At 40.5% G+C, this 14,434-nt stretch overlaps 1 protein-coding gene across 1 annotated transcript in view; it reads right to left on the bottom strand.

Annotated features, from left to right (window-relative positions):
* Nucleotides 1-14,228, bottom strand: part of LOC126267939 (uncharacterized) — an 892,931-nt gene extending 878,703 nt beyond the window's left edge. Inside the window, exon 1 of the mRNA XM_049973250.1 lies at nt 14,162-14,228. The gene's annotated coding sequence lies outside the window, so the exon portion shown is untranslated. The remainder of the gene's footprint in view (nt 1-14,161) is intronic.
* Between the last annotated feature and the right edge of the window lie 206 nt (nt 14,229-14,434).

Below are 14,434 nucleotides of genomic sequence, written 5' to 3'. Positions count from 1 at the left end.
GCTTATTAAATAAAAGAAACTTAATTAACGTTCTACGTCTTTATTCTTTATGTCTACATTTCTATTTCTCAATGTCGTCATCCCGGCAACAAACAAATTTCTCCCAATGATAGACCAGTTGGTTGATACCGTCACTGTAGAATGTTTGACTTCGTTGAAGGAGCCACAAGCTCACCTCTGCTTGCAAGCCTTCATCACTATCAAAGTGAAGTAATCGATGGTGTTCTCCAAGTTCTGGAGACAGATAAAAACCGGATGCGGCCAAGTCAAGGCGTCGGATTGTTGCACATTTCGCAACGCATTATCAGGCAGAAGGAGAGGGTGCCTAATTTGTGGATGAAGTCTTAGAAGTCATGTTTCCAGTTTTCCGAACGTTTCTCACGCACAAACATACCTACGTTACATACCGCCATTTTACACTTTAGAATTTGGAGTCCTCTTGGGGTAGATAATTGTAGCTTAATCAACGAAGCGGAAAAATCATTCGAGTAATTTACCTTTTCTTTAAAATTTGTGGCAAATATATCATTTTATTCAATTTGTAGATTGAGCAAGCTCTGAGAAAAACAAGAAGACATTTGGAAACGGAATTAAAGGAGAAGAGAGAAAAACTTTGAGGTCTGCCGATGACACAGTAATTATATCAGAGACGGCAAACGACTTGGAAGAGCAGCTGTACGATATGAATATTTTCTTCAGAAGATATTATAACATGAACAACAACAAAAACAAAACCAGTGAAATAGAATGTAGTCTAATTAAATCAGGCAATGCTCAGGGAATCAGACTTGAAAATTACACACTAAAAGTAGTAGATGATTTATGTTATTATTGGCAGGAAAATAAGTGATGAGCTAGATGCAGCGGATATAAATGCAACAGCAGGAAAAGTGTTTCTGAAAACATAAAGTCTATCAACATCGGTTATAAATTAAATGTTAGAAAGTGTCTTATGAAGGGTTTTGCTTGGAACGTACACATACATTTACATACATACTCCACAAGCTCCCATACTGTGCATCACGCAGGGAACCTTGTACCACTGCTGGCCATTGACTTTCCTATTCCATCTGCAAATTATTTGAGGGACAAACGACTGTGTATATAGTTTTGTAAGAAACTTTATCTCTCTTGTCTTGGCGGTCCGTCGGTAGCAGTAGGAACATTCTACAGTCGGTCGAATCGCCGTGTCTTTAAACTTTCTGAACAGTGTTTCTCGAAAAGAACATCTAGTTCCCTGCCGGAAATCCCCTTTGAGTTCACCTAGCATTTTAGTAATACTTGCGAGTTGACTGACTCTGCTGGTAACGTATCTAGAAGTTCGCCTGTGATCGCACAAGGGTTCTGTATGAGGTCACCATCGACGACTTGCACTTTGGAATTCTTCCAACAAACTGAAGACTACTATTTGCCTTCCTTTCAACCGACATTACGTGCACACAACGAACAATTGCCATCCAGGAGCAGCTGTAAGGTAGTGAAACTGGACAATGAACGGTTCAGAGAAGAAGTAAACAGAAACTGTTGAAATTTGGTGCTACAGAACGATGCTGAAGATTAAATGTTTAGATAGGTAACTAATGGTGAGATACTGAACCGAGCTGGAGGTGAAATGAAATGTCGTTTGGCTAAGACCTCTCGTCACGTAGACCGGTCGCTTGGTGCAAGTCTTTTTAGTTAACGTCACTCTGGCGACTTGCTTGTCGATGAGGATGAAATGATGACTATGAAGACAACACAACACCCACATCCTGAGTGGAGAAAAATCTCCGACCCAGCCGAGAATCGAACTCGGGCTGCTACGAAGGCATTCTGCCGCTCTGACCACTTTTGTTCTTTAAATCTCATTTTGTCCGTTACTGTTCAATGCGTCTATTGGGGACGGACGTGGCATAATACCCGCTCAAGTTCATCGTTGCTCCATCCACTCAGTTTTTTTCACACAGGTCAGCTAACCCTCTGACCAAACAGGCTAAGCACCCGTTCTGGATGCAGCTATGGATGCGGAAGAGCTAGAGATGAAGGAAATGTACAGCACAATTTGACCAGAAGAAAGAGACTTGTTATCAAAGATATGTTAAGGAGACCGAGGTATGATTACCCAGCTTGAAATGGCTGAAGGTTTCAGCAGCTATTCAGGAATGTAGAGGCTAACACAGCTGCGACAACAACTTTGTGGCCGCGTAGGCATCCTATCGCAGCAGCGAGAGTTAATCCAAGAGAGGGAACGTATCTGCGAGTTACGTACACTCGGTCGTGTGTAGTATCGTATGTTAATTGCATGTGAATCGTGTTTTGTAGGGAAGAAACTGAGTGACGGACCACCGGATACCTAAACGAGAGTTGGAAATCGCTCAAAAACCAGTCTATCGGTTGCCAATTACACGCTCGGATTCCATCCTAGTCTCCCTCACTTCCCGGCCTCGGAATCAAGCCCACTGCACGTTAATGCTTCCCTTAGTAATCCACACAAAATTTTAACTAGCTGATATGTGGTCTATAGATATTCAGAGGGTACTTAGTATAACAACAGAACAAGTATCAAACGCTATTATTGGAAGAGGTTAAATAATTTTTCTTGTATAATTTTGCAGGTTATAGCCTATTCCCCACTCAACGCCAAATACTTAGCTCGTTTTAAGGTGCAAAGGATGAAAAAGTGTTTCGTAAGGGAAAAACGCAATTATTGTTCAACGTCATCTCCATTTAGGTCAGTGCCCTTTCTGGATTTTTTTTTTTTTATTCGGGGAGTAGTTTCCGTTTTAGAAGTGCGATTCGTGCAGGTTGGACAAATACATAGATTCGCTCTCCAACCACACAGTTATTCAGACCTGGGAGTGGGTGGTGGTAACGGTAAGCCGAGTTCGGTGAATAGGAAATATGTCGCAGCAATTCGTACTTCAAATTACACATTTTTTTAAATTTCATATATACCAATGCCAACAACTACTTCGTTCTGATGAAAATTCTCTGTCTCTCTTAACGTAGCACAGGCCACTTCCTACGCGTTTCTTTCAAATGGTTCAATTGGCTCTGAGCACTATGGGACTTAACATCTACGGTCATCAGTCCCCTAAAACTTAGAACTACCTAAACCTAACTAACCTAAGGACATCACACAACACCCAGTCATCACGAGGCAGAGAAAATCCCTGACCCCGCCGGGAATCGGCGCATTTCTTTAAAATCCAGTTTATGCAGAAGGCTTATTCGGTATTCGCCATATCTTTCTTGCCATTCACAAGTTCATCAGCAGTGCCAAGCTCGGGCAAAAGTACAGTGATACTAAAATTACCATACTTTGCTGCTTGTTTCATCTAAGAAACTTTTCATAAATTTTGCAAGAAACTTGCTTATAATTTTTTGTGCACACTGAAAAGTCACCCTGTACAAAAGCATTCATCCAGTCAAGTTTGAACTGATTTTACTGTGAAACATTTACCAACATAGCAAAAACGAAGTATCATTGAGTTCATCATTTGCGATATGCCAAATGGAGAATTTTTCACCTAGCCTCTGAATACAAATATGAAGCGTCACTCTTTGATGCACTTTGAAATGTCCGCCAGTGACTGAAATCAAACTTTAAGGTTTATAGGAAGGACCTGTGGCAACTATTTTTGGTTGGAACACGATGACGTTGGTAGCAGACGTCGGACGAGGCACATGTGAAGGAAGCAACTAAAAGTACAGTGCTGTTGGAGAAGGCTGGAGGAAGTATGGTGCTTCCAAAGTTACGACCCTCTTCCGCCTACTTCACAACTGAAAAGTTCCGTACATTTTCAAGACAATTTGTTTTATTGACACCTAGCAGCTCCATGATATCTTTATGGTGCGATCATTTTACTTATGAATTAGTTTTATGTTCATAATTGCAAGCTACAGAAAAAGTAAGATGGTTCCATTAATATTTGTCACAATTTTTCGATTTCTTACAATATTCTTTACAAATAATTTCGTTTTCCGTAAGATATCGCAACGTCGTCTTGTGCAGGTTTCCTGGTAACGCAGAACAGAATTTTTCATCTCATTGAAGTACAAAACTGGGTTTATTATCTATCTTGGCACGACGAACATTATGTATTACGATCAAATTCTAACGTCAATACTGAAGCAAGTTTGTTACTGACTCCCTTTTCACCACAGCCTGATTCAGTATGACATCCGAAATTTTTATTTGTAGTCAGATGCAGGAGGACAGAAATCTGTGTGACCGCTTATGTTCACGCAGCTACCACCGTTACTTGACACTGCACTAGCATACTGTTGCGTCTATGTAAATCACTCTCTGCTTCGAATTATGACGAAAATTCAGTCCTCCAACTAAGTCCAAACTCTTGCAATTGGCCATTAATATATGCTGTGATCTTTCAAGTGGAATCTGAGTTAATAACTGTTCTCTCTCTGTGATACAGCAAAAAGCCTACACCAGGGAATAAAATCTGAGAACTGCGCCCAAAATTTCATTGTGGTCCGCAGTATCAGAGAAACAGCAGTCCCAAGGTGTTTTTATCATTCCCATTACACTTAAATCAAGCACACACTTCTTCTAGTTAAGAATAAGTGCTCGAATTATGCTCGACGTTTTGTAGACCCCCGTTTCAATTATTTGAACAAACGAAGTGGTGTTCCATTACTTTAAAAATTACAGGTGTCGTCCTAATAGTAAATGCACCTCCTTCCTTGCTGAGATTAAAAGTGAACATGTCAATAAGAAGTCTTTCTTGTTTGTTTGTGGACGCTGTCTCTCATTCCGTTCCACGAAACTTGCTGGCAGACTGAAACTGTGTGCCAGAGAAAGACTATTAATCAGAACCTTGCCTATCGAAAGAAATACCGTTACCAGCTGAGCTATCCGGGAGTACTCGTCATATGGCCTGGTGACATATAGTCTTCCAGTATCTCATTCTTATCTTCCAAACGTCAAAAGCTATCTTGGATACCGTGCTGGACTGGAAGCAATGACTTAGTTAGCTCTCCATGAGAGTTTTCCTTCCTAGTGAAACACTCATTCTAGGCCTATTTCCCAATTTAAATTCCGAAATAGTATCAATTTGTACCTCGTGGTTGATGTCTGTGTACGTCCTAGACCTATAAAACGTTTTCAGTTATAAGAAGATGTATTTTATTGCTCATTATTTTACCCAAAGTATGAAGCATGGTTTCTGCTTCTACAATATACCTCTCGGATATCCAGCCGAGTGAGTTCATCGAAATGGCACAACGTTTCGACAAGCGGTGCACCTAACATCTTCGGGCGAAGTTTCCAAAAAATTTTGTTGATTATTTTAATCTAAACAATGCAGCGCTGCGAGGAACTTCCTCCCCTCACCACAGGGCATGTGACAGTTGAAAGGCAGGGTGGCTGAGCAGCGTTGCGTTCTAGTCCACAGGCGTCTAGGGCAATCAGAAATGGAGTCAGTCTTTCGAGCAGTCCAATGGATGTGTCTAAGGTCTCGCTACAGTGATCCGTTGCAAGTCCAGGGTGCCCATTTCTGCTGTTCAGGTCGAGAGAAGCCAATTCAAGGCAACGGCGCATTGAAGATTTATCACGAACACGTCACTCTTTTTTACGATTTGTCATAATAAAATGTCAGTTAACGACATACTGGCGTTAAAAAGCCCTTAGATCACTGTAAGACATATGTTATGTATATAATTTCGCTACATTACCACATTCGCTACACTACCACAGAACGTAGAGTAAAGACTGAGGCAGTTCAGAAGCAGAAGGAAGTAGGTTCGAGCTCAACGATGTGCTATTTCGGGACGAGCACTGGCTGTCAAATGCCACATTCTAGGTCCTGTTCATTCCAACGCACGAATGTAACAATTTTTACAGATTAATTGAAACATAAGCTCATGAAAATAAGTTAGGCAGTTCACATTTGCGAAATGTGTCTTTTCTGTAGAACATGTATGCATTCACTTCGAAAGCTCACAACAACAGATGAATGCCATTGCTGAAAATAATGTGTTAAAATGGAGTGCAATACGTACACGGTTCTGTTTGAACCGATCCTCTGATGAGTGCAAGGGGGCTGGCGTGTGGTAGCTGAGACCCTTCCCTCCCCCATGAAATCTAGGTTCTTATGTCACTGATGAGTCTCCTGTGGTGTGGGGGAAGGTAGGTCCTCTAGGGGCTGCATCATTTATAGCAAAACAATCAACAAGACTCTGTTTCTAAACTTCGTCCGAAGACGGTAGTCGTAGTGCTTATGGAAACGTCGCACTATTTCGATCAACTCACTTCGCTGGAAACGTGAGAGGTCTATTTTAGAAGCAGGATTTATGTCTCACACACTGCATAAAATAATTATCGAGAAAGTAATCTTCGTATAACTGATGACGTTTTATGACTTTTGGAGTTGCAAAGGCGTCAACCATGAAGCACAAATTAATGCTGTCTCCGAATTTAAACATGAAAATGGGTCGCAAGCGATGACCTTCTCTCACTCTTCTTGTGATGTGAGGGGGGAGGGAGCGCTTGCTGCGTTTCTCTGACAAAACAACCAAGACTTCAAATGTTCAAATGTGTGTGAATTTCTAAGGGACCTAACTGCTGACGTCATCGGTCCCTAGACTTACACACTACTTAAACTAACTTGAAGTAATTTATGCTAAGAACAACACACACACCCATGACCGAGGGAGGACTCGAGTCTCCTGCGGGAGGATGCGTGCAATCCTTGACATGGCGCCTCAAACCGCGCAGCCACTCCGTGCTGCCAACTAAGACTTCGTTTCGGTACTTAGCTAGTAGGTGAATAGAGTGGCACTCGACCAAAAATCGCACCGTTTACACTGTAAACGCGAGAGGTTTATATTTATGCAATTCTCTTAGATGAGATTTTCTTTGCTTCTCTTCATAAAGCATTCTGCATTAGAGTCACCACAGCTGATTCGCTCTACATGTCAACAAGAAAAATTATCACATATGGTGCATTAGACATTCAAGTGTAATGTACGATTTATGAGCTTCAGCTGACTTTCGTGGAAGCAGACAATTATGTTCTTTGACACACTTTCACTAGTAGTTCAATTAACAATGTTATAGCACTTAGACAATAACAAAACCTAAAATGAGTAGAAGTACGTAACTATTTTTATATGATTCTCGCGCACTATACATTTGCCATTTCGAAGAAAAAAGTGGGAGCCTTCACCTTGAATAAAGGAAAGATTATTTTAGTGAAGTTAAACTTGCATTGAGATATCTGTTATGCTATATCTAATGACGCATACCTTAAAACTACAAAGGTGATGTAGAGTTTAATTTACCTTATTTATCATCTATATTTCATTTAATTAAGCAATTATTACGACAGATAACTTGACACCATTAAAGCATTTCATCGTATACGTATTGCAAATGTCGCCACATATGCGTTCCTGGAATAGGAAATCTCCGTGATGTGACAATAACGCACCCTTTTCAGAGGCTAGGGACTTCACTGTACACTGCTTAACAGATATTGCAGAATAAACACCCCACTCCTTAGTGTTTATTAATATCCTATTTGAATGTATAAAACTTATGGTATTTCCATTTGCAGTCGTAGTGTATACTGTGGTCAAGACCCGATGGAAGCCGGTTTCCAAGACCACATTGGATTCAGAATGTACGTATCATGCACAAAAAATTATTTGCAGTACAGCGCATTTTATTTCTTTTCTCAAAAACAGCATGTATCGAATACATCCAACTAAAATAGCATACTACAAAGATTTTCAAGGTCATACACCCTCTTTTTCATGTGTCCCAACAGTTTACATGAGCTTTTATTTTCCTCATAAGAAAATCACTTATCCATATGTAGATGAGGGTGCAAAACTCTTGAAAGGTGTCGTGTAAGAAAATAAAAATGACTCCCACAGATAGTTGTTTTTGCTATAGTAAGACATAACAGACCATCATCTTCAGAGCTGTTGTTTTTGGGCAGAATGATCACATAATCCATCGTCAGGACTTTACTACGTTTGCGATTGTTTTACTCCGAGTAGTGGTACGAATACTGTGCACATTATGTACAATTTACTATTAACATATTCTCTACGTCCTCCAATATTAAATCTGTTTCTCTATATAATTTATTTCGGCGATGTTACTTTTTTGTAAGGGAGAAAGCATATTTGTTAACACTCATTAAAACTCATACTGCCCATGCAAGTACAAATCTGGGTATAATATCGCCATACTGGAAAGTAGGTAACTGCTAATGTTCAGCTAAAGTATTACTCAGTAGCAGAGAGTAGCTGCATGCTAATAATTACAAAATTTTAATAACTTCAGAATATCTCATACTATCTTACTTACGGATTAGTTTCGTACGCTGCTGCTGCCACATATTATAAGAACGACAGTGTTTGAAAGTTATATAAAAGAAATGTATTTTGCCTCTCGCACTCCAAAGAATCCCTTCTTTTAGATTACCTTGAGAGTGTTACATGAGATCTGTCGCATCAGAATTCTGGAGAAGACACTATTGCTGAACGCTAACAAAATAACTTTAAAAATTGTAAAAATTATAAGTCATTACATTGGGTTAAGTATTGGAAACTGAGAGATGATATTTAAAAATATGAAGACGTTGACTGATATTACAAATTATGTATGAAATTAATAAGCTCGGGATTACAAAACAGCAATATCCACAAACGAGCTGCAAGCATGCTGGAATGTTTCATCTCAGTCAATAGTTGCAGTGAAGCAGAACACTGTTGACGACAGCAGGTCATGGCAGTGGTAAAAGTGTTTTCGTTTCATCTCTGAGCATAAACATTAATAATTGATTATAATTAGTCTTATCAGCCACATACTGCTTAAGCATACAATAAATGATGCATTTAATCTTATTCAGCAACGAAAAAGGAACGTCGTTCTGTGATAGCGGTTAACACACACTGACCAATATTGAGCTACAGAAAGTGAACACGGAAACACGAGCAAACTGCGTAAATTTCGAAGACCCCGTTGTTGATTAAAGTTTTCCCACATAATGAGTTTACATTTCGTACCTTACAATCGTTAATCTGTTCACAACTTTTAAGATTATCTTCAAGTAAAATCCCTGAGCCGTGACGGCTCGGGTTTGATCTATCGAAAGTACCGCGTATAATGTTATCGCTGTGTCTCGGAGGAAAGAGAGAAGTGGCGGCCCCTCGTGTCGGAAGGTGGCGAGGCACCTGTGACAGTCGAGTAGATGGATTTTTGGGGGCGAGCAGAAACAGTGTGATAGACAGCAGTGCGCGGATCGTGAAGCCGTGTCTGCCGACGCCGTGTGTGGTGGCAAGAGGAAAGTTTGCCACGTTACCTGCTTGTGTTTGGGCGTTTGCGGCGGACTTGGTGGGTAGAAGCGCCGCTGCTGTCGGGAACATGCTGCTTCCATGTTTATGATGGATTTACCGTTTGCTTCTAGTGACTACATTCTCGTCTGTATGGCTCTGTGACCGATGTGATGCCATTGCGAGCACAGCTGGTTTGGATATAAGCAGCATTTTGTTCTCAGTGTCCATCGTTCTGGCGATTACTGAGTGTGCTTGCCGTTGTGGTGTATTTATTGAGCAGTGTGCTTTCGATGCTTGGCCTTACTATTAAGGGTCCATTGCGTAAGTCCGCGTTTATCGTGTGAGGACTTGTGTCCTGCATTTAAAAACTTAGCAATGCCTCTGCGACGTGCATGGCGTTGCCGCTGGCGGCGCAGTGTACCTGTGTATCGCAGTTTGAAGGCGATTGATATTGACTTGGCTGGACAGTTTAATAAACAGAAATTGATTGGTGGCCCGAATGTTTTTCGTGGACTCCATCTGAACTTCACCTGTGATGTACAAGCAGTGTTTTGAGGTAGTACCTGGCTGACACTTGCTGTTGTATGGGGGCAATCAAGCAGATTATTGTGGTCTCGAAGCATTTCCAGATGCAAATATTTTGGCTTGGAAGACATGGAGTATTGCTGAGACTACAGGACTTTGGGCTAAGCAGCCTTATGGTACTCTTGTGCCAAGCATGCCATTTGTTTTGACTACGAGAAGGAAGAAGTTAAATGCTGATGAGTACCTGTTTATATGGGCCAAAGTCGGCAATGGCAATCATACTTCTCTGCTTAAGTGTTATTGTTTTACGCCCCTCTGAATGGGAAAATGATAAAGGTCTTTACTATTACTGACCTTCCTGTATGCCATTGACTTGGTTGTGGTTTTCAGCCACGTAATTTCTGCGTTTATTGTAACGAACCGATGTCTGTTTCTGATTAATGTTTCCCTGCGACACTGAGTGTTAATCTTTTAACTAACACTGTTTTAGTTATTTTAATCAGTGTATTGCAGGAAATATCCTATTTGTGCCTCGCAAGTTGAGGGCGGAGGCGGTTTATTGGCCATTATGATGTGTTAGTAGATCCATTTCACGAGTCCAGGCCAGTCACCCGGAGATTTATAAGTTGTATGTGTGTTAATACTCCTTATTTTAAGCGTAGTGCGTTCATGCAGGAAGTTTATGTGGTTTTGCGCAGATTGCGCGGTATGTTTAGATGACTCTGAATTCAGTGTGTTAAGTGGTGTCCTCTGAGGTGCTGGAAGTAGTGGATAGACAGCTGTTTTGGACACGTTGTATATGCAAATAATTTGTCTTTATTACGTTGGTGAGTTGCTTGCCCTTTGTGTGACAGGTGGTGCTAATTTCATTAATTTCGCCACCGGTCTTCGCAGAGGCTGCGGGAGGAACCGACCCACTGTGGCAAGCAGTTACGTAGTCGTGCCCGCCCACCGAAGACGGCGTTGTTTACTAGCCCGACGCCTTCCTGTACTTGGTGGCGGGAGCGTGTTGACTGGTTTCTTACGGCTTGCAGTCTGGGGAACTGTGCCTTTGGTGTACACGTGGAAGACTTACGTTTTGCTTCCAGTACCTCGGACTGGCTCTATGTGGGTAATGAGAACGACTTATGTTGTTGGTGGCTGAGGCCGAAAGTGGTTCATTTGCTAAACAGAAGGTGTATACGCATTTCTTTCCCATAAATCTGTAAACATGTTTAGGTGTTTGTGTTCTTTTTTAAGTGAATTAAATTGTTGTTCAGAGGTCACTACGTATGGCCAGTAACTTATGCAGACATTTAATAGCAAGGAAGTGTATAGAATTGTGTTCATTATGTGGGGAAATTGCCTTGAATAGACATTTAATTAGTAAACAACTGAATGCTATTTGTTAGTTGAAGTTTGTGTTCCTAAACACATTAACGATTATTTTTAGTAGTTCACTTATGCAGTTAGGCGATTACAAGGCCTGTTGTGTTGTTTCCTTTTAAAAATATTATCAATGTTATTAATAAAGAAGTGTGTTGTAAAAAAATAAACAGTGAATGAAGTGCCCCAAATCCCTTTGGTCCACACCTTCCGTCATTCACCCTTGGGTGGTATTAACAGACCGTGAAAGCCCATCTCAATCCCCACGTAATCATTGAGGAATACATTCTCCCAGTTGACGTCCCACCAAATCGAGAACACCTGTTGGTAACGAGGTACATAGCTATTAAGATGAGACGTCATACTAAAAGACTGAGTCCGAAGAAAAGTTCTTGTACTGGTTCCACATATAATACAAGCTCTTTGGCTCGGAGAAATTCCGCTTGGCTCAATCCAATACTCCAAAATAAGATACCCCACGTCATGATGGCGTGAAAGCAACCGAACTATTCCAGACCGTTTACCTTTACAAAATCTGTGTGAGGCAACAGTCGCATCAAATAAAGATTTTACCAGACGTTTCAATTGTTGTGTGGTATGCTCTTATCATCTGAATGTATTATCATGTAATCAAGAAAACTGTATTACTTTTATTTGAATGTCGTCATAACATTTATATAGTATACTTGTCAACCTTTGATGGCAATGACTTTCTCAAATTTCTTATACAATCATTTGCAATTGAAACGAACACATTGTCTGGTAATCTTAGGGGTCAGAGGTCATCAGCACAAACAAGAAAAAAGGTAGTCTAAGTCGAACACTGTCGGTCACAACAAGTGATTAGTTGCAATCCACATAAATAAAGCTCAACATAGAGCTCTTTCCAATTCACTCTCTAGCTTCTTGTTAGATAGAAGCTACCTGAACCATTTTCAGAATTTAGTGTAATACCATTACCTTTAATTTACTGAAAAGTAGGGGTGTCTAGTAATGGTTCGTGATATCAATAGTCCGTGGCACAGCAACCATTATTTATCCTACTCGTTAATACCATTAGTCATTATTTTTTCTGAGACAGCATGTGCTTTAAATGTGTAAACACAATTAGATATAAGGATGGTAGTGAACTGACTTCACTGGGCAGATACATTAAAATGTGTTAATTTCGATTGTGATTTCTCGAGTTTAGAAATATTATTTAATTTTGTTATGTATTAGAATCATGCATTCTAATCTATATTGTTTGGTATTGACTGCGGTTTTTCTCAGGCAAACATGGTGATTTGATATTTCTTGTCTTTTTGAAGAAAAAAAGACAAAAAAAAGAAGTGACGCGTTAACAGCTAATTATTCGAATAGTATGTAAATCGTTATATGTGATGTACATGTACAGACAAAAAAATTATTACAGTTTCAGAAAAACTGGATTATTTATTCAAGAGAAAGAACTTCACAACTTGAGGGAGTTCGTAAGGCGGTAGTCCATCTCTGGCCCTTATAGAACCATTTACTCGGCTGGGCATTGATTTTTAGAGTTGTTGGGTGATCTCCTGAGAGGCACGTGCCAAATCCTGTCCAACTGGTGGGTTGGATCGTAAAAATCCCGAGATGGTTGCGGGGTCCTGCGCGTAAGCCACCACATATTTTCGACTAAGGACACATCTGGCGAGCTTGCTATGAAGACAAGGCGTAGAAGCTCTCGCCATGTGCGGGCAGGCATTATCTTGCTGAAATGATTGCCCGAAGACGGTATGCAATGAAAGGCAACATAACGGGGCATAAAATGTCGTCGACGTACTGCTGCGCTGCAAGTGAGCCCGAATGACAACCAAATGGCACCCGAGTCCATCAGTCCTGGTTTTTAAGCCTTATGGCGGGCGACTGTCTGATTGGTATCACGAGGCATTTCCAGACACGTATTTTCCCTGGAATCTTACTGACAGGAGTAGAATTGTCTTCAGGGATGAGTGTCAATTTGAACTGAGCCCCGACGAGCTGTGATGACGTGTCTAGAGACGTCCCAGACAGGGGTAAAGCTTCAACCTGACTGCCGCCCAACATGCGGCCCGTTAACGTAGGTCGATGGTCTGCTCCCTTACAGCACAGTCATCTCGAGATTTTTACGATCTAACCAGCCAGTGGAACAGAATTTGGCACGATATCCCTAACGAATATATCCAACAACTCAGTCAATCAATGCCAGGCAGAATAACTGCTCGCATAAAGGGCAGAGGCGGACCAAGGCTGAACTGGTGAAGCTCTTTCTATTGAACAAGCATGGAGTTTTTCTCACATCGTAGACATTAGTCTGTCTGTTCACGTACATCAAGTATTAGAAATCGTTTGATCATTTGAACGTAATGTATACAGAATTATAAAAAATGATCTTATTCTGATCATGGCGGATAGAAATAAGTTATTACACGAAGAAATCGTATATAGCTATAAACGCACCTAGGTGGAATTCGAAATCGTATTAATTAACTGGAATCTAAAGTAAAATAACTCACCCCTGGTTGTGTCATTGGGTCTTTAAGAAGACGACAGGTTGGCATATTGTAAGGAGTCTAACATCCGCTGGTCACGAAAGTGAAAACCAAACCTCCTTGTCACTTGTTCTCAGAACTGTAAGAACACAGTGAAAGACACTTGGTGGTTATCATTCAGTGCCACACCCATCGAGTCTTCCTGAACCAGTCACATTGCAACATCGCCCTGTATGATTTTATGAAGTTATTTTATGGATTACACAGTGAGGAAGGAAATAACACTCTATATGCAGCAACATACGATGTTCTGAAAATCTATAGATTATATATGAATCTCGGTACAGGCTCATATTACTCCAAGTATTATTTTTTCGGCCTTGTAAGAAGGTATTTGACAATGACAGCAATATCTGTAATACGAGTATGTTTCTAACGACCATTAATTAAGGGTATTTCAGTATCTTATGAACAATTATTTATATTTTACTTACTGGAACATTTTCGAACGTCGGCTCAGGTTTCACAGTGAAAAATATATCTTCTCGAAGACGATAACTGCAACAGAAGAGGAATTAAGAATTACTGAGTTGTAGCAAAAGTTCTGTATATCTAATACACCCGCGTTACAAAACAAAACAGCTCTGTGTGGCGAAGAAATGTGTTGTAAATATACGTATATTTCCAATATAATGTAATGCGCTACAATCATTTCTTTAAAATTTTTGTGCACGGATCAAAATACAATTCTCTACATTCAGAATACC

This window comes from Schistocerca gregaria, chromosome 4 (genome assembly GCF_023897955.1).
Source record: "Schistocerca gregaria isolate iqSchGreg1 chromosome 4, iqSchGreg1.2, whole genome shotgun sequence".
NCBI lineage: Eukaryota > Metazoa > Arthropoda > Insecta > Orthoptera > Acrididae > Schistocerca > Schistocerca gregaria.
Note: the sequence above shows the minus strand (reverse complement) of the source record. Positions and strands in the feature narration are given on the sequence as shown.